Here is a 24,965-nt window from a genome sequence, read left to right on the forward strand (position 1 = left end):
TGAGAGATCATCTATCTCTCCAGCAGATGCCCATTTGTTCTAACCTCCTGCCTCATTTAATGTAAATATTCAAATTGACCTTTATTTTTCCATAGTCTCATGGATTGCCCTTGAAATATAATATCCGAGAATCTGGTTGATGGGGTAGCTTCGCAGCACAGTAATTCTTGCTTTTAAAGGATCCTAATTTCATTATAAAAACCTAAAATGACTTTCTATAGATATAATCCTGATGAAAATTTAAAAACGATCAGAGTCAAGACCACGTTAGATGCAAGCATGGAAAAGCAGCAGGTGATTGATGGAAGAAATGCACCACGATCTTCTGTTCATGGACACGGTTTTGAGAAATTTAGAACGGGATAGAAATTAATGGGCCTGCTTTACCTATTCAGACTGGGTGGATATTCATTATAAACTCTTTAGAACAAAAAAGGAAAGAGAAGTTATTTTTCTACTTGTCATCTGCTCTCTTCAATTCCTCAGAAGAATTGACCCAAATATCCTTTTGGCTGCACAGTGGCTGGGAAGTAATGTACTTGTAGTTTTAGGGAGTCTGGATTTGCCAGGGACCATAGACATCCTTTACTCGAGCTCGGACCAAATGGAGAAACCTAGGTAGCAAAATCCATGAGAGTTGACCATACAGCCCCTGCTTGTCTGTGGTTAGTGATGGGGAATTATTTTCAAGGAAATCTACTTTCTTTTTTATTTTTTATTTTTTTTATTTATTTTTGGGACAGAGAGAGACAGAGCATGAACGGGGGAGGGGCAGTGAGAGAGGGAGACAAAGAATCGGAAACAGGCTCCAGGCTCCGAGCCATCAGCCCAGAGCCCGACGTGGGGCTCGAACTCACGGACCGCGAGATCGTGACCTGGCTGAAGTCGGACGCTCAACCGACTGCGCCACCCAGGCGCCCCTCTACTTTCTTTTTGAGTAACTGTTACCGGGAGAATGAAATTTTCACTATACGAGTTACAACTGTTTCTCTGTAATTTTCAACGCTTACATTTGGTTCGGCTTTCTGGAACATCATTGAATGAATTGAATTTTACATGGAGACTATTCATATACGCAGCTACATGGAGACTATTCATGTATGTGGCATGCTGGGTTTTGAAATCACACATTCTGGGCTTCTTCAGCTGCTCCTGACATCCAGGTTGCTCCCTTGGGATGGGCTGTCTCTTGCCAATGTCTCTCCTAAGGTTACACTGGTCAGAACTAAACGTGTGTATCCAAATGGCATCTGAATAACAAAGAGTATGAGGGGGTCTTTCACCTCCTTTAATCTGAAATCCCTACTTCTTGTGATGTAGCCTAGAATACCCTGTTCTTTTCAGCATTTGCTAACTGAGCTCATAATCGTCTAAAAACCCAGGTGTTTTCCATCAAAAGCTCCTGACAAATCAGCTCCTCTCCCTTCTGTACTAGTGCAAACATTTGAAGGGAAAAATAATTATATTAAGGACACTGTTAATAGTCTTATAGGGAGATAAAATCATAGCATTTTAGAATTGAATATGACTGCAGAAGTCATCTAGTATGATCATTCAATATTTCAGAGGAGAAATTTAAAAGTACAGAGACAATAAGAGCATTGAGCAAAGAACATGTGATAGTGTGCATTGAGGCAGGGCTAGGCCCTCAATCTTTAGATTTGCTGAGAACAGAAATATTGTTTAATAATTTGCTAACTAAGGCAGAAAAAGAACAGTCTACTGAGTGTTGATAAAGCGAACTGGTTGAGCCAACTGGCTAATTTTAATCATTGTTATCATTAAATTAAGTAAGCTACATCCAGCTACAGATTTAAATGGTAAAAGGCATCTTGACATTTCTTTAACCTGAAAATATAGAATTGCGTCCTTTTCCGAATACTCAGCCCCTGGCCACTTTAGGGTCTCAATGGGATTATGCTACTCTACCACTTTTTTTTTTTTTTTTTTTTTTTCTCTTCTTACTTCTTTCAAGTGGCAAAAGGACAGAGTAGCAGAAAAAAAGATGCAGTGGAACTAGAAACAGGAAACCACAGAAGAGAAACTGTTTCTTTATCTTGCTCCCTGGCAGTTATTCCTGTTATAACAGCGAGAGAGGGAGTGAGGCGGGTTTTGTCAGATAAGCGGCAAGAGGTGCTTTGAGAGGTTGAGTACAAACTCCCTGAACATTTAGAATTCATTTTGAGGAGAGAGAACATTTCAGGACTAGTGAGAAAGGTATGGAATTGGGCCCCAAGTTCGTTGCTATGAGTGGGGGGGGGGGGTCAGAAAAGTGTCACGCCGTTGATCGCAAGTCCGTGGATATAAGCCAATTGCCTGTGGAACTGAACATGCTTAGATTCTAATTCCGTGGGCATGGAAAGGCTCCAGAGCTTTCAAGAAATGTTCCCCAAGTTAGTATGATATAAAGTCAAGGTTAATAACCACTGATATGTGGTTAAGAGCCCAGGCTGTGCAGTCAGTCGCCTCATTTGCATCTAAGCTCATCTCTTACTAACTACACGCCTTTGTACTAGTTAGATATCCCCCCGAAGCTCCAAAATTGGCATGGGGGCAGCAAAATGTGAGACCCTGCTGGGAGGGGCGGATTTTATGGGCTGGCAAACAAGAGGTGGTGTATCAGAGGAACAGAAAGGGCCGAAGTGTACTCCTCGTTGTAAAAGAACAGTCTAGAATACCATAGAAGCTATCAGATTAAGAGAGGAGATCAAGCATTCCAAGAGGTTAATGTGCAGTGAATGCCTGTTCTGTCCCATTATTTCATTTAATCCTCAGACCCAATTAATGAAATCTTTGCTAATGTTATTTCATTTTCAGGCAGGGCAGTCAGGGCAAGGAGTGCTTATCAGACTTGTAAGATACACTGTTAGTAAGTGATGGAGACTCTCAGGCGGGCATACAGTAGTCATTGCCTTTTGGATCACAAAGTAACCATTGAACACCTGCCACCTAGTGGCCATCTACCCAAATTGCAGGTTTTATTTGAAGATTGGAGACTTTTCACCGTCCAACTTTTGGCCCCAGGAGCTAAGGTTCTGAAGTGTATGAAGGGGATTTGTCTCAATATCTGTCACCACACCAACCAACACATTTGACTAGGAGGTACCACAGCGTATTATATAAGATATAATATTGTTTTGTCTTCAGAAAAAATTGGGTCAGGACTTACCACTTTCGTGATCTTGGACACATTTCTTAAACTCTGTGACTGAGCTTTATTTCCTCTTATGTAAAATAGTGATGAAGTTCTATATTTTTCAAATTTCTTTATGCATTAGAAATAATATGTATCCAAAGAACTTAGCACAGTTCCTGGCGGGTACTAGAGGCACGGTGAATGATAAAGCACTTGCTTCATTGTGCACACTTAACTTACCTAAAAGCAGCTATGGAGAGAGAAGGAGGAGAGGGAGGGAGAGGGAGAGGGATTGGGGGAAAAGAAGGGGGAAAGGGAAGCGGGGAGGGGAAGGGAGTGATCTGCAGCAGGGAAAGGAGTGCAGAGACCAAAAGCAGAGAGAGAAGAAGTTAATAAATGGTTGGAGTTCCTAAGTGTTTATCCTTACACATTAAAGTGTTTAAGTGGGGGTCCTGGGCGGCTCAGTTGGTTAAACGTCTGACTCTTCGTTTCTGCTCAGGTCATGCTCTCACAGTCTTGAGATCTAGCCTTGTGTCGGGCTCCACGCTAGGTATGGAGCCTCCTTATTATTCTCTCTCCCTCTCCCTCTGCCACTCCCTCACTCATGTTCTCCCTCTCTCTCTCAAAATTATATATATATATATATATATAAAATTATATATAATTATATATCTATTTATCTATATCTATATATCTATATATACCAAAATTCCCCATATACACACACTCACACACACACACACACACACACACACACACATATAACTTTGTATATATATAAAGTGTGTTTAGGTGACTTTATGAGGGTAATTTTGGCTTAATTTCTTTCTTATGTATTGACCAAAAACCGGAAAGTCAAATGTGCCCCACTGTATTAGTAGTAACAACAATCACAGAAAAATAATAATAAAATAATGTTACAATATATACTGATGTAATGAACGTGTCTCTATTTTAAAGGTACTGATGAGGATTCAGTAAGGTAAGATTAAAAAGTGAAACACTTGGCCAATAACTGATGCTCTGAATTGTGAGTTCTCTTCTTCATTGCTGCAGGCATAGCCTCTCAAAATTTCTACGAAGTGTCACTCACCTGCCAGAACCTTTAAATAGGCCACTGAATTATAGTTTAGAAATCTTAGTTTTTTTCTCCCTGCAGAAGGTTGAGAATTTTCTGTTAAATGAATTGTTTGCTTTCACAAAGGATTAAAACGGAGCTATTTCTTAGTGAGTATGGACTTAATTTGAAAGGCACACACATTTTGTGACTTATATTGAATTATGGGAACATTTAAATTACATTTCTTAATTTACTTGGCTTACTTTCAGTTCAATTTACAAATTAGTTATGATCTTTGTTTTCGTCTACCTTTGATAACTAACTCTGTCTTCTACTCAAGTTTTTGTCGTCTAAATTTGTTGCTATTTTGATCATTCTGACATTTTACAGTAAAATAAACCCAGTATACACACACACACACACATATGTATATACATATACATGTATATACATGTATATAAGTGTATATAAGTGACTCATTTAAAAGTTCGGTTTAATGGCAAGATGCTAAGCTACCTCCTTACCTGCTCTCCTAGGAGATTCTGGAATGCCTGCGGCATCTCAACCCTGAAGGCCAACCCTGAATTGTCAACTGTTAAATTTTCCACCCTCAGCCCTTCTAGAAGAGTTCATGACAACAGAAAAGAGAGCTTTTGTTGAGAACGACAGGTGTTGATCTCACGTGGGTCATTGCAAGTATACCTTTTTACTCTTATTCAGGCATTCCTCAAAACACGCGAACAACAAAGCAAGAAGCAACCCAAACTCTTTCTTCTTTAAGGGAAATTAAGTTAATAGTGTCGTCAAAAGGATCATTTTTATCTCATTGTCCCTAGCATCAACAGTTAGTAAGCAAATAACCATTATAGGAACTTTGCTGCAAAATGGTAACCGTGAGGACACTGATTCTGCATTCTTCTACTGAGAAAGATGTATTTAAATGCATGGTCTAAGAATAGATATATTAAAATGACCAATGAGCAGACCCTGGTGTCGGTATTGCTGGAGATGTACACAGCAGGGGACGTTGTCTAGGTTCCCGGTCTCCGAGCAACTCTGGAAGGGTCCCTTTTCCATAGGCACCTGTTGAAATCCTTCCCTTATTCTCCAGCTCCAAGGACCCTTCTTCTAAGAAGTTTTATAAGATTCTTCAGACACAATTAACTGTTCCTTTCTCCAAATTCTTTAGTATTCATCAACGTCTTCCGATAACAGACTGAGAAGTGTCTGTCTTGTGTATCTACCGCAGGCACTAGTATGTTGCACAGAGTAGTTGTGGGAAATAAAGGATCTTTCTAGTCCGGGTCTCTTCTCGCCCTCTGCAGTGCTCAGGGATTCTGTCACTCTCCTCTCTCCAGGAACCTCTCTCCAGCACCACGCACTGCACGGGGTGTGCTCCTTCCAGGGGGACGGGACAGAAAGCTCCGATCTCTCCTTCCTTGCTAGCTCCCCGATAGACTCTTTGTTGTCAAGGCTGTCTGCTAATCGTTCCAAGAGAAACAGATAGAAGGTAAGAATACGAGGGGAGGTTGGGTGGCTCAGTCAGTTAAGCGTCAGACTGTTGGTTTTGGCTCAGGTCACGATCTTGTGGTTTGTGGGTTCGAGCCCCAGCTTCGAGAGAGCACAGAGCCTGCCTGGGATTCTCTCCTTCCCTTTCTCTCTGCCCGTCCCTCCCTCCCCCCCCCCCTCAAAATAAATACATAAACTAAAAAAAACGGAAGGTAAGAATAAAAAACTGGTCAGAAGAACAGGTGTAGGGACAAAGATTTAGTGTGTTTGTCAGGTTCTTACAGTTCTGCTGCCTGTTGAATAGTTCCTGAATAGTTTTTACTCCCCTTTTCCCTCTTCCTTTTCCTCTCCTCTCTTCTCCTTTCCTTCCCTTTCTTTTCTTTTCCTTTCTTTTTCTATCCCAACTTTCCTCCCTCTCTCTCTTTCTTCTCTCTCTCTCTCTCTTTGTGCAGAACCTCCTGTCCTCCTTTGTCTGGAGTGTGGGTACCTCTTTAGATTTCCTCTTCCTTTGCCACTGCTTGCTTCCCTCCTGTCTTTTTTTTTAAATATGTTTGTTTGTTTGTTTATGTTTCTTTATTATTTGGTTTGTCTCATTTTTTCTTTGTTTATTTTTGTTTCTTAAATTCCACATGAGTGAAATCACATGGTACTTGTCTTTCTCTGACTGACGTATTTCACTCTCTAGCTCTATCCGTGTTATTGCAAAAGCAAGACTGCATTCTTTCTGATGGCGGAATCGTATTCCATTATGTATATATACACATCTTCTTTATCCATTCATCCATCAACGGATACTGGAGCTTCTTTGGTAAGCAGTGTTGCAGTAAACATAGGGTGCCTATATCTTTATGAATTAGTGTTTTTGTATTCTTGGGGTAAATACCCAGAATGGAGTGACTGGATCATAGGGTAGTTCTATTTTCCTTATCGGGGTGGGGGGGACCTCCATACTGTTTTTCACAGTGGCTGCACCAGTTTGCATTCCCACCAACAGGCCACAAGGGTTCTTTTTCCCCCCACATCTTCGCCAACACGTATTGCTTCTTGTGGAACGTTTGCTTTAAATCATGGGGGATGAGTGAAAGTTTGCCAGGTGGATTGGATTGGATGGGTGGGGGAGGGGGAAGTTAGCTTGGCTTTTCTAAGGAAAGGGAAGGTACACCCTGTTCTGAATCTACGGCTCACAGGTTATTGAGTGCTGAGAGCAGTACAAAGAGGCTGGAGAGGCAGGAAGGAACTAGGCTGGAGTCCGGGCTCACTTGTCGGGACTTTGGTTAAGCAGGTAAGAAACCATGGCAGGGATTCAAGCAGGGGTGTGAAATGGTCATATCTGAAGTTTAGGAATATAATCCCAGCTGCTGTATCAGCGAGAATAGATTTGAGAGTGTGTGTGTGTGTGTGTGTGTGTGAGAGAGAGAGAGAGAGAGAGAGAGAGAGAGAGAGAGAGAAAGGATTAGGTCACAAGAGATAGATACGGAGTACCAGAAGCAGGGAGATCAGCACAAATCTGATTGCAAGAGTCTGAGTGAGAGATAGTGAAGGCCTGAGCAGTAGTAATCAGGTGGCAGAGGAGGGAGTCAATATGAGCCAGGTAATCTGGGTAGAACTGATGGGACTGTTGGGAACTGATGGGACTGTTGATAATTGATAGCCATCTGGGTTGATCAGCTGAGGGAAAAGAGTCTGGGACAACTTTCTGGCTCTGGCTCTGGTAAAGATAAAGAAAGGGAGCAGGTTGGGGAATTGCACAATTTGGGGGTGCTCTTGAGACTTACAGGTGGAAATATCCAGTAGCTTGCGGAACCAAGAGTGTAGAAGTTAGGGGAGGCTGATGCTATACACATAGAAGGATAAGTGATAAGGGATGCAGGGCACAAGAGGAAAGAAGTGGCAGAAGGATGAAATTACCATCACTTCAGAAATACAGTGGGGCCACCGGATAACTCTCACTTCTTCCTTCCCCAGGATTTAAGCGTTTACTGTGGAAAGGGATATCGTAACTATTGTCTTCAATTCCCCTTTCCTCTCTTTCTTCTTCCATCCCTAGAGAGTGACAGGATCACGCGGTCAGATCTGGGAAGTCTATCTCGGGTTGAGCGAGAGCCAATAGGCACCATGAAATGGATCAAGGTGTCAAGACCAAGGGTAAAGAAGTACCTGAAGTGTCATACTCGACAGGGAAGCAGACAGGGAGTGGTCAAAGATGACAGGTGTCTCCATGAAGGATGCGGGGACCTAGGAGCAGACAGAGTACAGGTACAGGTAAACAAATTTATGGGAAGACCCATATTAATGCCCACTTTGATTCATTTGAGAATTATACCCTTAAGGCTTTCACCTGTCACTGGTGCTCAATATATGCGTTTGTATTTATGGTGGAACTAACAGCAGGCATACAATGCATGTCTATTCACGGTGATAACATGAAAGGGCTGAAGTTTAGTTGGGGTGGGGTGGGAGAAGAGCATTTACCAGTGCAGAATTGTTTTTCTCTCTTGCTGTCTCCCATTTATTATTATCCTTAAGTTGTTGCTCAGTCCCGGGATTCTTGCTCACAGTTAGGGCTTCCTATGCTCCAAATCTCCTCCTTGTGGTATGACCCAGGGGCCCTGTTGTCCTTTGTCTCCTCTTTGAAGCTGCCTGACCCGCTTGGATTTTTGGTGAACTCCCCCAGCCTGGTTGTGGGAAAGGAGACAGTCTCCCCAGCTCACTGTTTCCTTCCTGATACTGAAGATAGGCACACCGACCATTTGTGTTTTTAGGTTTTGGTTGTTAATCACTATGGAGAACTGACGAAGGATAACAAAAATAAAAATTGTGAGAGAGATACCAACGTTACCAAACCCCACAAAATATTTGTGTTTGTCTTCTCCTACTCTTGCACTAGCTCGTGTCTTGTATTTCTTACCTTCTTTAAAACAAGGCTTAATTTTAAGAAGATTCAAAGAGATTACATTAATATAGGCCCCACCCTCACCTAGCCTAGGGTAGGAAATTAGACTCCTAATCACCCTTAGACTCCTCCTCCTCCCCTCCTCTTCCTCCCCCTCCCCTTCCTTCTTTTCCTCCTCCTTCTTCTCCTTCTCCTTCTCCTCTTCCTCCTCCTTCTCCTCCTCCTTCGTCCTTTTTCCTTTTTTTTACATTGCCAAGAACTTCTATATCTACGTCTTAAAGGTCATATCCTTTTTTGTATTTTTTTATTCGGGAAAATTGAAAAATGGCATTAAGAAATCTTATATACCCTTTCCCTAGCTTCCCCAAAGGTTAACATATTTAATAAGGACCAGTTAACGTATTAACATATTACATATTAAGTAAGGAACAGTTAACATATTAAATAAGGAACCCAACCAGGTTAATATTGATCTAATACTAATATTGTATTAGTATCATTGATCCTAATACAGACACAATACTATTAATGCCTCTAAAACCCTTATTCAAATGTTTCAGACTGTCCCATTAATGTTCTTTCTCTGGTCCAGGACCCAATCCAGGATCCACATCCATTTCTCCTTATTCATCTCCAATCTGGGAAATACTCGGACTCTTTGAAGAATTGTACCGGCCAGGTATTTTGCAAAATGTTCTTTAATTTGAGTTTGTGTGATGTTTCCTCATAACCAAAATCAGGGGATGCATTTTTAGCAGGAATGCCACATAAGGGATACCGTTCCTTTCTCGATGCGTCTTATCAGAAGGCATCTGATACTGATGCATCTCTACCCATTACTAGTGGTCTGGTTTTAATCATATTTTTAAGATGGTGTCTGCCAGGTTTCTCCACCTTAAACTTACTCTTTTATACTCTGTAATTGGTAAGAATCCTCTGGAGAGATACTTTGAACGCCATCCTTCTAAACTTTCAATTTTGTGTGTGTTTTATTAGGTAGGTACTATATCGGTACAATGGTATATGTATGTAATTTATAAATGACTTCTTCATCTCCATACTTAGTTCTATGTATATAACTTATAAATAATGTATCCATAGGCATACTAAGGGCCAATGCTTAAATATTTTTTTTTCTCAAATCTTTTTTATTGATAAGGCTACCTGACCGAAAATATTTTGGAAACCACTGTTGTAGCTTAATTCATGTTCTTTCCTTATGATTCAAACATGACTTCCCCATTATTTCTTACACAAAACAGTCTATGGAGCTGATTCTGTCCTATTCTAACTTTTCCCTTATCCACATTTTATGCTGTCAGAGAACTGCACCTATTTGTACCATTCTGCCTTATCTGTTCGCTAGTGTTTCAAACACTCCTCATTTATTCCCATGCTTCACGCTTTTCTTATTTAGATTTTAAGGTAGTGGAGAGTTTACCTTGTTTATGTTATATTTGTCATACTGTATATGTCATAGTATCCGTGTTATATTTTCTACTAGGCCATGTCCTCTGAAGCTAGGATCTGTGCTTGGTTTGTTTCTGTATCTTCCACGATATGAGCATGATGCTATGCACAGCAAAAGCTCTCAATTAGGCTTTGTTTATTGCCCGAGTGAGAGGATAAACATCTGGTACAATGTTTGCTTAGTGAGGAAACGCAATTATTTTGGTTCAATGAATATGGCAGACACTCTCGGGTGGCTAACCAAGTCACCATTTCCAACTTCTTTCTAGCCAACTTCCAGTTAGTATGTAGAGTACATCACATCGTTCTAGTGAATGAAAGGGAAGGGGAAGCCTGATGTGCAGTTCTGGGAAAAGCTTTTGTTTTTCTCATATAGCCCCTGAAATTGTTCTCTCTTCCAACTCTTTGCCTTAAGTGTACAGATGATGGCTGGGCTGCAGCGACCCTCTTTTTTTTTTTTTAGGTTTACTTATTTATTTTGAGAGCGAGAGAAATTGTGAATGGAGGAGGGGCCGAGAGAGGGAGAGAGAGAGAGAATCCCAAGCAGACTCTGCACTGTCAGCACGGAGCCAGATGCGGGGCTCGAACCCACCAACCATGAGAACGTGGTTGAGCCAATGTCTGCAGCTTAACCAACCGAGCCACCCAGGCACCCCTGCAGCAACCTTATGACCATGAAGGACAGATAAAGGTAGTGGCGTTGCTCTTTACGTCTTTAGACTGAAGAAGCAAAACCAATAACCATTGACTTTAGAACATCTTGCTGTGTAGGAATACAAATCCATGTTGGTGGAAGCCATTGTAGCCGGATTCCTCCTACCTGTGTGGCTAAAATATTCCTGACTCACACTCCAATAGACCAGAGAAGCAAAAGTTGCTCTTTGATCTATTCAGAAAAGCTTCATTGAGAAGGGAGATTGCAAGATCATTTTTATACCGGGAGAAATGAATGGAGATATCTGCATTAGAAGAAATGGAAACTCCCACGATTCAGTGCTGCTTTGGATGCTGTTTGCAGGTGGGGATAAGAGAAGCAAAATCAAGGGAGCTCATTTCTAGGCTATGCCAATGGACAGGCTGTGGGAAGGCCAGACATGAGTACGATGACAAACACTAATATTAGGGCTTTGAGAGCTGGAAATATGAAGGCCCAGTTCATAATACGACTGGGAAACATGGGAATTAGGTGAAGATAAGGCAGTAGGCAGGTCAGAAACAGGTACCATAAAGATAAAAGGAAAACACTTCAGAAGCCGCTGGAGACGTCATGAAATTTGAGGGCCTTCAGGGCAGAGCGGAAAGCTTAGTGCACATGGGTTCAGAAAGTTGGAATTCAGAGGTGCCTGGTGGCTAAGTCGGTTGAATGTCTGACTCTTGATCTTAGCCCAGGTCATGATCTCAGTCTGTCAGTTCCAGCCCTGTCTTGGGCTCCACACTAACAGCACAGAGCCTGCTGGGGATTCTCTCTCCCTCTTCCTTTGCCCCTCCCTCCCTCTCTCTCTCTCTCTCTCTCTCAAAAATAAACACGGAAGCTTAAAGAAAGAGGTTGAATTCAAACCTCGTTTCTCCTACCTACCAGTTGAATAAAGTGGCCAGTTCATGCTCTTTCGGAATCTGTTTCTTCCTTCTCTGATAATAAAAGAAATCGTATTTCCTTTTGCGAGGTAGACACCTCAAGAGAGGTATGAGATGATTTCAGAAGCAATGCCAGCAAAGTCCCTTTCAAATAATCTTAGCAGTTTAGACCCTTAATAGTTTTCAAGCCAATAGTAGTTGATGAATGTTACATTTTGGTCTTTTCACCTTTTTTAATTGGGGAACCTTGTGTAACACTCTATTTTTGGTTCTAGCACATTCACTAGTAGGGGTTACAACTCAAAGCCAAACTCATTCAGCCAACAGCCCTAAAAATACTCTTGGTTTCTGCCAGTCAATTTTCTTCTATTTTCACAATTAGTGGTTCTGCCTGGAAACTGCCTGCCAACATGCAAATCTCTTCCAAGGACTGATGGAAATCTGAGAATGTGCTAAGCTGTGTAAGGTTTAAGAGCAACATTATTCATTCATTATTTGAAATATTTAAACACATGTAAATCAAAAAAAAAAAAAAGGATGAAATCTCATTATAAGAAATGAATGGCTGCTTTCCACTCTTTCTACAATATAGTCTTGATATCCATTTACATGCCGTTTGTAATATTAATATTATCGTAGTGAAATAAATCACATCCTTCACTTTTACATTTTTAATTACATTTTACTGCATTTGTTCTTTTGTTTATAGTTAACTAATAAAATATTTATTACATCTTACATATATGATGGTGTTTCTGTATTTTAATCAGATTTTACACATAATCTTTTCTCCCTCTTTTAGTATCTTTTTTATGACCTTACACACCACAGGATGTTGTTTTGTGGAAAACCTCATTATTTTTTAATGCATGGCTATTTATTAATGTATTGTGTATATAACACACTATGCATTTCTTTGAATTGATGAATACATTTACATCCACTTGAGAATAAAAATTCCCTTAAGGGCCAATCTCACATTTCTCTCGCTGTGTTGCCAGAAGCCTATACTGATTATTTTTCTTGTTTTTGTTGAGGAGCGGAGAGTGAAAAGGGGAGAAGAGAACAGAGAAAATAGAGAGATACAATGAGCAGTATTTTAAAATTTCATTTGCTGAGAAACCTTTCTCCCGAGGTAAAAAATTAATGCCTCGTTGCGAGACGGAATTTTCAGAGCATGCAAATTAATTTACCCTTTGCGAAATCTTATATTTGATATGCGTTTTATGTTGAGTACTTGACCTGCTGTTTCGCAAGTTATTTTCCATTGTGTTTGTTGAATTACTTCCTCTACTGCCCCACCACGTTGCACTTAGAGGATTAGGTATTAATTGAATGATGAGTGAAGAACACAGTTAACTACAATAGCAGGTGCCACTGGGTGTAAGTTTACAGCTCTACAAAACAAAAGGCTTTTGCTCATTTCAAATCCTGCTCCTAAGCATGAGCCTGATTCCCCAGAAGTCGGAGAGGCTTTGTAAACCATAGAGTAAGCAAGAGAGAAACACCCTCTTTCCCATGTTAATTCATCCACGATTTGCAGCATTTGAGAATTTTTCTGGGGCTTGCTGGGGGGTGGGTCCTGGCCATGCATCTTGCTAAGCATTTTTCTCCCATGACCTTTGTCATCTTTTAGGGACACCAGTCTGGGCTCTTTTTTGGAAGGGCACAGAACAGCGTTTAGCACACATGGCTGGGAAGAAATGACCTTAGCAGGTTTATTCTTTGTTCTAGTGACCGTGAGGTATGGATTTAGGTGGGAGACGAGCAAAAAGGTGGGGAAGTTTTTCTCTCCCCTTCTCTCGGGAGAGGGTTTTGGATGCTGTGGCGAAAGCGTGGTAGGGAACAAAAAATGTCCTTATGTTAGTTCCGTCCTCCCTTAATGCACTCTTGCCTGACATCCTCAATTAACTGCACACTCACAGGACCATTGGAAGTATTTCGGCGACAACTCCCTACATTTTAAATGCTTCTCTGTTTCCAAGAAATCTATTTAATTTTCATACGGTATGAAGAGGGTGCTGAGCAGGAAATAAATTGTGACCTCCAATTTCAATAAGTGAATGTGTCAGTTGTGACCGTGCATTCAGCACGTAGGAATACGAAATGCTTTCTAAGACAGAACATACTGGAGAACGCGTGCACGTCTGGTCGGAGAGACGCGGGGTGCGTGCGTCAGGCTGGCCCTTTGCTAAACCAATTGGACTTTCCCGCGAGTGCTTCCGTGTGGAAATGTACGCAGGATCTGTGGCAACTGGGGACACCCTGGCTACTTTCTTGCGCGCTGTAGCACAGGAATGCCCTGAATTCCCAGGGCATTCAGTTATCAGCGGCTCCCTAGGCATTCTGCTGACATATCCCTGGCTCAGAGATGCTCTCAGAGGTCTAGATGGGTAAGACACTTGTCACCTCTGTGCCCTCCTGGGACCTAAAGCAATGCAGAGTTTTGTTTTGGTTTGTTTTGGTTTTCTAACGAATGACTAAGAAACACATCTAAGGATAAATACCCGGAGTTTGCACAAAGCATCTAGCAAACAAGCCTGTGGGTCAAATGTTATTGCTCGCTTGGTGTTCAGAGCCACTGAAATTCTTAGCTCCCCCATTTCCTTATGCTAAAATGGTACTAGTAATCCTAAAGGCCTCCCAAACATTAGCTATAAATAAAGCTTTGGAGAAGTTATCTAATTCTTAAAACTTTTCCTGTTTTTTTTCAAAGGTTGTGGTGTTTGCTTGTCGGTTGGTTTGCTTGTTTTTTTTGTTTTGTTTTGTTTTGTTTGGAGAGAGAGAGAGACAGAGCGAGTAGAGGAGGGGCAGAGAGAGGGAGAGAGAATTCCAAGCAGCCACTGCACTGACAGCTCAGAGCCCAAAATGGGGCTCAGTTTCACCACCTTGAGATCATGACCTGAGCCAAAATCAAGAGTCAGATGACGCTTAACCAACTGAGCCACCCAGGCTCCCCGCCGGCTCTCGTTTCTTTGTTTTCTCTATTTGCCCTTTTCCTTGCCCTCCCAAGATGCTCTGGTCTCCTACCACAGTGTTGTCCTGACTCAGCCTCTGGCACCTCTCCCTTTTCTTTCGTGAAATCATTCAAGTTCTTGAAGATGAGCCTTAGTTACTGTTCTTACCTGCCCTTCACCTCCGTTAACCTCACCGGCCTGAAGCTTCTCTTACTAGTTCATGGAGCAAAATAGGTCTTCAGTAAACGTTAATTTCCTTCCTGTGTCTTTTTTCCCTTCTGTGCTCCAAATGAACTTTTTGAAAAAGACTATATATTTAGAGCAATTTTAAGTTTCCAGAAAAATTGAGAGGAAACGTATAGCGATTTCCGTTATTTTTTCTGACCCCCACATTTACAGCCTCTCCCATCATCAATATCCCTACAGCAGTATGTATCGTTACGATTGGTGGACCTACAGGACATGTCATTATCACCCACAGTCCATACTTTAGATTAGGGCTCACTTTTGATGTCGCACCTGCTATGGCTTGGACAAGGGTATAATGACACGTACCCACCATCACAGTGTCACGCAGAGCATTTTCACTGCCCTGAAATAGTCCGTGTTCCATCTATTCATTTCCCTGCCCTCCCCCGACTCCTGGAAATCACTGGTCCTTTTACCGGCTCCATAGTTTTGCCTTTTCCAGAACGTCGAATAGTTGGAATCATATCGTATGTAGCCTTTTCATACTGGCTCCTTTCACTTAATAATATACATTTAAGGTTCTTCCGTGGCTTTTCATGGCTTGCTAGCTCATTTCTTTTCAGCAGTGAATAATATTCCACAGTCTGGTTGTACCAGTTTATTTTTCCATTCACCCACTGAAGGACATCTTGGTGGCATCCAAGTTTTAACAATTATGAATAAAACTGCTATAAACATCCACGTGCAGGTTTTTGTGCAGACGTGTATTTAACTCTTTTTTTTTTAAGTTTATTCATTTATTTTGAGAGAGACAAAGACGACACGAGTGGTTGAGAGGCAGAGAGAGAGGGAGAGAGAGAGAATTCCAAGCAGGCTCCGCACTGCCAGCACAGAGCCCCATGTGGGGCTCAAACCCATGAAACCGTGAGATCACGACCGGAGGTGCAGCCAAGACTCGGGCATGTAGCCCACTGAGTCACCCAGGCACCCCTATTTTCAACTTTTTTGAGTTAAACCTAATGAGCATGATTTCTGGATAGTATGGAAAATAACTTTTCGCTTTCTGATGGGGTAGTGTCTTCTTAGTATCGTCCACTCTTCACCTCTGCAGCATTTCCAACATTTTCGAGGACTTCTTGACGCCCTCCTCCGTGGGGTCCTCAGCGTGTGTCTCATTCTTTCTTTTGCCTCTGTGCCTAGAAAAATGGCACCTTCGCAGAGAAGTCTCTCCTTTCCTCCCGCCTGGAGTAGAGACACCCCCACCCCCATTATATTCTTTTAGGACACACATGTGTCCCCTGCATCACTTAATAATTTGCAAATACATACTTATTTGTCTTTTCCTTTAATTTTTTCCCCAGGACTGTGTTTGTGGTTGTTGTTTCCCACTGGCATGATAGCCTCAGCTGACCGTTTTCCCCATCCATTCAGCTGCTGTAGCCTCGTGGTCTAAAAACAGTAAGTACCACATCGGACACACCGTTACTGGGGCATAATCATGCCCAATGAACGAATGACACAGACACATTGTTATTCACGTGCTTTTAGGAATAATACTTTGTTTCTCTTTTTTTTTTCACCAGGACCATGGAAAGATTCCCCAGAGGTCTGTCATCTCTAACTGGGCAGTCCATTTTTTATATTGCTGCCCGAATCATGTCCTTACATAAAAGTTAGGCCACGGAGGCTTCCTGCTTCAGACCACTACCAGCTGGCATCCAGTACCGAAAAGTAATCGCCATGAAGGTATGGGCCCGCCGCTGTAGTCTGGCTCGTGTCTCCCAGACCAAGCATTATGGGTGTTCAAGTCTGTTGAATTATTAATCAAGCCAGTAACACCTGCTTCAGACTTTCTAATATGTATCCTGATACGAGCGTATTCTTAATAGAGACATTTGGACTGCTTCTAAGTGCCTTGGAACAGGTGGAACAGATAACAGTTCAGTCGACTGTGTTATTTGACATCATGTAAATTCACACGGTATTCAAGTCAGTAAATGGATTTTTGTGTTCAGAAATTACCTAGAACCTGCCTAGTATTCACATCACTACGGCAAATGAAGGGAAAAGTGTATTTTTACTGGCAAAGAGAAGAACTGCATGAGTCTCGTGTAAGGAATCCAATTCTAAAGTGAAATATGAGTAGTTTGCCTAGAGCCTGGGCCACCCATACCTGTGCCCGATCCTGCTCTTCGTCCCCAGGCAAACCATCAACAGTGGTTTGGAGATGGGTTTTGTCACACTTTTATAAGCAAAGACCTTTGCTATTATGGGGATGACATTTTCAGGAGGTAAGTCTTCTTGGGTGATACCGAATTTTTCCCTGCGTTTTAAAAGAGAGTGGGGTTCCAGTTACATAGAATGATTACAAACAGACTAACAACAAAGAGTTACCATCTAGTGTTGTTTTGTTCTTATGACAACAAGTAGGGTGTTTGATCATTCTGTTCTCTGAGGAAGGTGCCAAAGCATGAAACCAAAATAACGCACACCCTTGAACTTTTCAGATATTCACAGCGGACTGTTTTGCTTGACCACATCCATTTTACTGATATCTTTGGATTCGTGTAGACACTGACGACTAGATTTTACTCAGAGGTACTTTTTTGCTATGTTTTGCTTCCTGTTTTGCTGTGTTTTAGGAGGGTCTTCCTCCCAACGGGTGGACGTTGCAAAATCTGCAGACGTTCCAAAAACCCTTCCATTCTTTTTAACTGTTCATCCCTTTGTCGAAATGTGAGGATTAAGCACATCAAACTTCGAAACTGTGTCCTCGGTAATCAAAAAGTATTGAAACTATTAAAAGATAAAACTAAATTCAATTTATCGCTAGTGATCCTACTTTTAGGACACGACGAATTCACGAAAATAGATGTAATCTTTAAAAATATGCTTTAAGGGGCCTGGGTGGTTCCCTCGGTTAAGCCTCTGATTCTTGATTTCAGCTCGGGTCATGTTCTCACAATTCGTGGGATTGAGCCTCACAAGTGGCTCTGTGCTGACAGTGCATAGCCTGCTTGGGATTCCCTCTCTCTTTCTCTCTCTCTTCCCCTTCCCCACTCATACGCTCTCTCTCTTTCTCAAAGTGAATAAATAAACTCAAAAAAAAAATGCTTTGAATGATACATACAGATGGTGACCAAATGAGGACACTTGATTTCGTGACAAAAAATTCGATGTCTGCACCAACAAAAATTGCATTATCAAATATTCTTACTCTCCTGCTTGCAGTGCCATTTGAACTGCTTTTCCTCCATAGCTGTCTGGCAAAAGAATAAATGTATCGATCCTTGTTGAGGACAGATAACAGTTACTCCCCATACATCCTGCACCTGCAAATTCCGCGAACAGAGCAAAACATCATTTCCCTCACTCGTGTGTTGTATGCTGTGCAGGATGAAAAATCAGGTTGCTAAGCAGGCAAAACTCTCCCCTTCCGTGTCCAGGTGGGTGTTTCACTTGAGGAAAGCAATACAAAATCAAGATTACTGTGTTTTGAAATTTTGAGGCTTTTGGATAAGTGACCTGTACGTGGATGGATGGGAAAAGTTGCACGTGAGAGTCACCGTGGAAATAAAAGAACCACACAGTGTAGTTGGAGTAGGAACTCTTAGTGCTTATGAATCTGGTGCTATTAATTTGGTGCTGTACATGTTTAAATATCCTTAATAGAAATGATATGTTTTTAAATGTTATGTTTTTATTAAACTTAATATCTACTCTCTGTATGATTAAGGTCTTTAGAATAAAATAGTGTATTTCGAACATACATAGTACATGTAATTAAAATATAAAAATATATTTTAATATATAGTTTAATAAATACAACATATATTATTAATAATAAATATAAAGGTTAGTTACTATATAAAGTTGTAAATATGCAATAATGTATGTAAAATACATATAAGTGTATCTATTTATATATCTAATCATTAATTTTACATTAAGGATGGTTCACTGATTATCTAATAAAAGAAGCATTTTGAATTTTCTTTCATCAGGAATACATTTATTTTATGGAAACTTGTTTGGGTTTATAACAACACCAAATATTAACATGGGTTTCCATTTTTTAATGCAGGTTACTTATCTTGCATTCTTTTTTGGTAGTTATTCAAATTAAATAGCTAGCTTTGAACATAATGTTAAAAACACTACGTATAGAATGAGTCTATGAATGCATTTGTGTGCAAGTGGTAATAGTCGTGATTATCCAGACGGCATTCTGTTTACGTCACTCATTCAGTCCCGAGTGCCTCCTGTGGACCAAGTGGTTGTGGGGAGGGGGCTGGGACTGGCGGACAGATGAAGACCTAACCCCTCAAGGGCTCACCGTTGAGTATTGTACAACGTGCGATGGTAGTGAATTGAGGTTAACTGTCACTCACCTCTTTGAAGCAGCAATGGGAAAGTAGACGGTTTACCTGATCGAGGTCGGCCATGTTTCTCCCGCCGTGCTGTTGGCAAATCTCACAAAGGGTAATACGAAACTCACTTTGCAAATATTCCCAAATATATGTTCAGAGCCTTATGAGATATCACTTTGATTTATAACTAAATGTGGGTGAGGAATATATATACATAAATATAAAATAAATCACTTATAGGAAACAAAACCAAAAAATGATCCTTGATACCTAGTTACATTCTACAGTCAAATAGCATTTCCTCTAAGACGTCCAAGCCCTGTGATTCCTCCTCCAATTTTCAATTTCATGGCCATGGCCTCACTTCCTCTCCTGCCTTAAGATAGAAAAGATAGAAAATGACTTTTTGTATCATTATGGGATGACAGAAAGTGAAAAAAAGTGAAGGGGCCTGGTTGAGCTGTGCAAAGGTAGCTATAGCCTCCTTGCTTAGCTGGGTTTTGCTATACGCAGCCCAATTCCTGCTGGATGTTAGAGGCTCAAAAAGCTCTAATTAACTGGGGCAAATGGAGGGTCAACAAGACCCAACCTGGAGTGGAGTCTGGCCAAGCCTCCTTCTTGTCTCCCACCTTTTCCTTGTTTTTTAAATTTCTTTTAAACGTTTACTCATTTTTTAAGAGACAGAGAGAGACGGTATGAGCAGGGGAAGTAACAGAGAAAGAGAGGGAGACATGGAATCCGAAGCAGGCTCCAGGCTCTGAGCTGTCAGCACAGAGCCCGACGCGGGGCTCGAACTCACGAACCCTGAGATCATGACCTGAGCCGAAATTGGATGCTCAACCGACTGAGCCACCCAGGCGCCCCTCTGCCACCTATTTCATATACATCAGTAACTTCTTCGGATCAAAAAAAAAAAAAAAACACACATTAATTTGCTCTCATGCCATTGTAACTTAGAATCAAATCAAGTTAAATTACAAGGGAATTATGGTTCCATTACATTATTAGTGGTTGAAGAAACTTGCTCTCAGAACCTTAGTAAAATTATTAATATTTAAAGAGAAGAATTCTTGATTTTTTGTATAATTTTTTTCAAATCATCAAACCTCAAAGGTGTTTTTTTTTTTTTTTAATAATTTCTCATTAATTTTAACGTGAATTCCAGGAAAGGCAGTAACAAATTTTTGTCCTCTTTGGCAATCAGAATAATATTTAATATGAACTCATTAATTGGATCTCCATATAAACATCAACTCAACAGATATTATTACTATTGTATGATGTGCTCAGAGGTACAAGTGTGACTGTGAAATAAAGTTATACAAATAGTTTTGATAAGGGCACGAACGATCTGGATTCCTTTCATTTTCCAGCCTATTTAGAAGATTCAGATCATCAAGCATATTACTAAGTTTAGAGTTTTATTTCTACAAAACTATATTTTAGACCAAAATATCCAACACAGCGAGGTAAGTGCATGTTCCCCAACTTTTTTGCTGTGGCCAAATATTTGTAGATTTCATATAATAAAAACAACACGTTGCGTTCCCCATTTCATCTCTCTAAGGGTTGTTAGAGAAAATATTCGGAAGATATGTCAGAAATATTTTCTTTAGACTTGACAACCATTTGATGGCCAGGAAGGGAAAGAAGAATCAAAGGTAAATAAGAACCCAGTCGTCCGGAAAGATGAAGTACCAACACTAGAAACTAGAGATCACAGCATCATACTTTGCATGAAATGTGATGAATTAAGTTTTGTATCTGTATTTTGAGTTTGAGGTTCAAATAAGATATCTAGGTGGAAGAGTCTAGGATTCAGTTGGAAATGGAACAAAGTTGAAGTTAAGTAGGAATAGAGATTTGTGTCTCCGTTACGTACAACGGTAACTGAAGATTTTGGAAGGTGAAAAGGGGGCTTAGGCTAGAATTTTCTAGAATCTCAAACACCCTTCTTTCCATCTTCTAATTTACTCTCTAAATTGGGTCATATTATATTAATTCAGTTAAAAAACAATTACCTTAGATAGATATCTAAAATGTAGTAATCTTAAAAAGCAACGATTGTCTGCCTCCAGAATATTACAATCAATTACCAATTATGTAAATATTTAAAGAAATCGGCATTGTGAGTAATTACTTGCCTTGGAAATGTGTCCTACATTCTGACTCTCAATTGTGTGTACCCTAGCCAATTTATTTCGTCTTTCCAGACTGTGCATTTAATCAATGTTTACAGCAAGTTGACCACCAGAGACTTAGTATGAAATGGGAGATTAAATTTTGAAATTTGTTTCAATAAACAGATGAAGGTTTAATAATTTTGTTGACTTGTAACGCTGATTTAATGGGAAGATTTTTGAGGCTCAGATGTTAAGACAAACAAAAAAACGAGCTTGAGATGTATGTTTCTGGGCAGATAAATGAAATGTTTACATCTATTTTGCAAGGCTTTTTTATAATGACTTCTTCTCGGAACCATATGTTACCTATAAAAGAAATTCTAATATCGTAATGTAAAGTGTAATTGTGCCTCATTGGTGTCAGAGGATGTGAGCCCTAAAGGTCACGAGTAGACTGACGTAAACCTTGTGTTTGTCTACACTAGATTCACTGGCAACTTCTCCTAACTTCTCTGAGGACCCTGTGTCCGGGAGCCCCAACCTCAAGTTGCCTAAAGGCAATTAGCGATTAGTTCAGAGTTGAGCAAATGACACAGTTAGACTCAAGGAGAAGCCAGGAGCTTTGGGCTACTTCTGGGAACGATACTCTTGCTCTTTTTCATTGAATTGGAATGTGAGCAAATAAAGTACGAAGGTTCTGCGTGAACTTGTGCCTTGCTAAAGATGAAGCCATCGTGAATGAAAGATAGACGGAGGGGACTTGAAACCTGGTAACCATCTTTGAACCTTGGGCCATGTTGCCCTGAAGCATTCCTGTCTTTTTTTTTTTTTTTTAAACCCTAAAATCCATTTGGGGAGGATTTCCTGTTACTGTAAGCATCCTAAATGGTAGAACAGTCCTCACGTTGGTGACGTCGTTGTTTACGTAGAAATTCTTGAGCACAAAACCCAGGAGAAAAGACACGTCTTAAAGTAGAATACGTAATGCAAGCTGTGACCGTACCTTCCCCAAGTTTCAGGAAGTCCCCTGGCTCACTCTGGTTCCTATACAGCCCCAGACTCGATTAGGTGCCTTCTACACTCAGAGGTTTATGTCTCTTATGGCTTCACTTTAACATTTTCCTCGGGGACTGTGTGGGGTTAACTGAAACTTTGTCGCCTGGTGTATTCTGAGCAGGAGCCGCATCAGACTGTGAGGTGCCCTAAGGTCAGTGACTGGGCATTTTTGTGACGGATATCGGGACATCTGCTGACCACAGGCATTCATGGTTGAGCCATTATGATTTCTCAGAAATGACACACACTGTGTTCCTTCTTTTTTTTTTTTCCCCCTTTTCTCAAGCATGAAGAGTTAAATAAAGACACATGTAGGGGCGCCTGGGTGGCTCAGTCGGTTAAGCGGCCGACTTCGGCTCAGGTCACGATCTCACAGTCCGTGAGTTCGAGCCCCGCGTCGGGCTCTGTGCTGACAGCTCGGAGCCTGGAGCCTGTTTCCGATTCTGTGTCTCCCTCTCTCTGTGACCCTCATGCTCTGTCTCTCTCTGTCTCAAAAATAAATAAACGTTAAAAAAAAAATTAAAAAAAAAAAAGACACATGTAAAACCCTACATTCTTTGCACTCATTTTAAGGCCCTGGCAGGTGCACCTCGGTGTGGCCCAGTATTGTACAAGGCCTTTGTGAGTGTGACCCTGACCTCCAAGACTCAGTTATAATTTCTGTTCCCAAGAACACGATAATGACTCTTCATGGCACTTCCCCGAATATTTACATACCTGAAATCAATCCTATGAATAGTGGTCACGTCTTTGATTTCCAGGTGGGGCTGCTGAAACTCAGAGAACTTGGGACCAGAAGACAGGCCTCTTCATGACGAGTCCAGAGATCTCGCCACCATTCACTGGTGTGGCTTTGAGGACGTAAGGTACCCGATAAATGCAAGTACAGCGTGGTCTCTCCAGATCCAAGGACCCGTGCTGTCTTCTCCAAAAGGGAGCATCAGAGAGAATGGTCACATGCTATTCCAAGTTGTCCCCTACATCTTTTCACTTCCTTTGACTTTATCTCTCTCACCGCATCCCCAGAGCAAGAGCAAGAATGTGCAGATATGTTTGCCTGTGCGCGTGCACGGACACACACACAAACACACATGCACGCACGCACACGACCTCTTATTACGTTACTCTCTTCGAACTAGCCTTGTTTACATTTTGTCTTTCTAACTGGGACTTGCCAAGAACCTTGTTTTCAACGGGTGCAAAAATCGTCTTCAACTTTTGTTCAGGAAAAAGCGCAAATCCTCATTGGAAACTCTTTGTTTCTTCCCTTTGAAGTGAAGAAAATGGAAGACAGTAGTTGGCTGCTTCAACATATTAGAGTCTGTTATTAGTTAATAAAATATGTCTGTGTTTACTGTTATTTGCGAAAATGTGTTGTACCATACCAAATATTTTGTAGTAATTCCAAGCTGCCAAGAAAGAAAAGTCTCAAAGGATATTTTTAGTGTGATTTTAAGCTCCGTGAAATTAGCTTCTTTTTGGACTTCAGTTAGAGCAATCCAACCTCAGATTTTTTCCAAAAGCTAGCACTGATTCACCTCCTGTATCTTGCCTCCTAAGCTGAAGGCTGGTCAGGCAAGAGGGAAAGGAAACCTTCAGAACCTATTTCTTTCTTTAAAATATTTTTTAAATTTATTTATTTATTTTGAGAGAGAGAGAGAGAGAGAGAGCGAGAGAGAACGCAGGACGGGCAGAGAAAAAGGGAGAGGAAGAATCCCAAGCAGTCTCAGTACCATCAGCGCAGAAACTGATGTGGGGCTCGAACTCACAAACTGCAAGATCATGACCTGAGCCAAAACCAAGAGTCGGAGGCTTAACCGACTAAGTCCACCAGGTGCCCTAGAATCTATTTCTACTTGCATTTCACCATAATGTAATCTTCCTCTGAAGACTGGATTGGAAATGAACCTTGATCCCTGCTGGTGGGAAAGTCTGTAAGAGCATAATCTTAGCCTTTCCTTCTGTTTGTTTTTAGAATAATTCCGAAACCCGACAGCATTTTCCACCAAAGTTATCCTACAAGATTGCACAGAGAAATACCTAACAGCTTTCATGTTTCTCATTCTCAAATCTCTTGCTTTTTAGGAGATTATAAAGATTTTAAACTTTTATTTGTTTGCAAAAAATTTTTAAGAATATGTCCTCGGTGGTTTGAGCCCCACGTCGGGCTCTGTGCTACAAGCTCAGAACCTGGAGCCTGTTTCAGATTCTGTCTCCTCCTCTCTCTGTCCCTCCCATGCTCATGCTCTGTCTCTCAATAATAAATAAGCATTAAAAAAAAAAGAAAACTTTAAAAAGAATATGTTCTTTGTGGGGTGCCTGGGTGGCTCAGTCTGTCCAGCATCTGACTTCGGCTCAGGTCATGATCTCACGGCTCATGAGTTCAAGCCTTGCGTCAGGCTCTGTGCCGACAGCTCAAAGCCTGGAGCCTGCTTCAGATTGTGCCTCTGTCTCTGTCTCTCTCTTTCTCTCTCTGCCCCTCCCCTACTCACACTCTGTTTTTCTCTCCTTCGAAAATAAATAAACATTAAACATTTTTTAAAAAAGAGTACGTCCTCTGCAGAACAGCGACTGCATTAGAAGAGTCACTTCTTTGGTTGTTTTTGCATGAAGACCTTTAAATTTCT

The 24,965-nt window shown here is 41.0% G+C and overlaps 1 long non-coding RNA gene across 2 annotated transcripts; it reads left to right on the forward strand.

The window, feature by feature from the left end:
* Window positions 1-5,577: 5,577 nt before the first annotated feature.
* LOC128775330 (uncharacterized) lies at window positions 5,578-12,381 on the forward strand. 2 transcript variants are annotated; one of them, XR_008419997.1, is made up of 3 exons: window positions 5,578-5,706; window positions 9,191-9,277; window positions 10,532-12,381. It is a non-coding gene; the product is annotated as an uncharacterized LOC128775330 (long non-coding RNA). The 2 variants fall into 2 exon arrangements; XR_008419998.1 differs by lacking the exon at window positions 5,578-5,706 and adding an exon at window positions 6,847-7,961.
* Window positions 12,382-24,965: the final 12,584 nt, after the last annotated feature.

The sequence above is a fragment of the Panthera pardus genome, unplaced genomic scaffold (genome assembly GCF_024362965.1).
Source record: "Panthera pardus isolate Hobbes unplaced genomic scaffold, ASM2436296v1 HiC_scaffold_7, whole genome shotgun sequence".
Lineage (NCBI taxonomy): Eukaryota > Metazoa > Chordata > Mammalia > Carnivora > Felidae > Panthera > Panthera pardus.